This window comes from Bactrocera latifrons, unplaced genomic scaffold (assembly GCF_001853355.1).
Source record: "Bactrocera latifrons isolate USDA-ARS-PBARC rearing strain unplaced genomic scaffold, ASM185335v1 scaffold_86, whole genome shotgun sequence".
Lineage (NCBI taxonomy): Eukaryota > Metazoa > Arthropoda > Insecta > Diptera > Tephritidae > Bactrocera > Bactrocera latifrons.
Window position 1 is genome coordinate 102,287 of NW_017537556.1, and position 1,929 is coordinate 104,215.

Here is a 1,929-nt window from a genome sequence, read left to right on the forward strand (position 1 = left end):
ATGATAAGTTTAAATAATTTTGTAAGATTTTTTAAAATTATTTAAATTATATGCCTAAAAGTGTACAGGCTGACAAAATCAATCAATTTCAACTGGCCGAAATTATGCCACTGTTGTGTATTATTGAAATATTACACGCAAATTTTGTTTCAACATCTGTTTTTGCACCTAAAACTAGGCTTTAAACACAATTAAAATGCAAAATTGCAAACAATTTGAATTTTCTTAATATGAAATTGGCATAAGGCTGCCAGAATAATGCGATTTCACCATTTCAGCTGAAGTTGTCATTAAATTCGGCAACAATACGAATTCAATTGGGTTGGACGCCAAAAACTATGCAACGAATATTGTGTCGGACCTTGAAAAATAATTTTAAAGAATTCTTAAAAAAATCTTGCAAATAAGATTTTATTGAATTCTTTCTGAAAATCATGAAAAATTACTCCAAATGAATATTTGTCGGAACATGAAAAAAAAATTTGTGAATAAATTGTGGAAATTAAATTTTAACGAATTCTTTATAAAAATCATGAAAAATTACTCTGAAAGGTTGACTAACAATAAAACTTAGACTTCAGATCAGTTAAATCTGAAAAAGTGTCTAGCTAGTATCAGTTAACCGTTATTTAAGCAAGTAATTTGATTTTTTTTGCATTTTCGAATACATATTCATGAAAGCGATTTGTTTTTAACAATCCAATTTCGTGATTATCTACATATCGTCACCTAAAATGCAAAATAATGCAAAATCACTTTTCATAAGTTTACAGGCGAAGGAAAAACGATATATAGAAACCACTTATACTGAAAAACTATGAGATTTGTTTATAAAATGGTTATATATTGGTTATATTTGACAAGGGAAGCTAAAAATTTTATGCTACAGTATAAATGAACCGTTAGCTATAAAAAACTTAATTTTGAGATACGTTGTTTTGCATTTTCGGTGATAATAAATACATTTGTGTGGTTCACATTTTTGAAATTTTCTTCTTACGAAAATTAAACTTTATACAAAGCATAAGTGAAACTTTTTGAGAGCTGTTGACATTATATATGGTACATCCATATTATGTAACATATGACGACTAGTCCAGTATAAAAGCCGCTAGTAAAACGTACAGAAAAATTTCCTCAACACAGGGCTGAAAGTTGACGGCGATCACTAGCAATTTGCTATATAAAATACTGTTACAGCAAACATGAGTAATAACGTGACAACTATAGACTAAGTAGTCTTACATAAAAGGGGTATTAAGCTTGCTCGGTGGCTCTGCTTTAAACAATAAACACAAGCCAAATCGGAAATAAGCAAAATTAGTACACAAAAGAATGCCAAAGGTTAATTTTCTTCGTTTAATACGTGTTAGAAAACTGGATTTATTTCCACACATTTATATATATTATTGTAAGTAACCGTTCAGATTTTAGAAATTTTACGCTTTCAACCGAATATCAAATACAAATAGAAACTGTTATAAATATAAATAATATTAATTTTCGCATATAATTAACAAGGTCTGCAAGGTTTATGCTGTTGTTGTTGGATATTTTGGTTTTTTGTTCATTTATTGAATACAATACGTTGTTGATTGATTTTACAATTGGTGTTGCTTTATATTTATATAAACTTATGAATGTATGCTGTTTTCATTTTTCGCTTGCTTTGTTGTAATATAACAGCGTTGCATGCGGAATAGTTAGCGCTGCAGTTTTAGAACTTGCTTTAACTGTTTTTAATTTTTGTTTTAGTTTCTCTTCAAATACAGCAGTTTTGATGTTGTTGTTTTTGGTTTTTCATTCTTCCTTATCTAAATGGATAATATTTTTGTTTTTATTCATTCGTCGTCATTGTCATTGTTGGTTGGCGGCATTCAGCTTGTGTTGTTCCTCAGCGTCGTTTCAGATTTGCAGCGTTTGTGTATA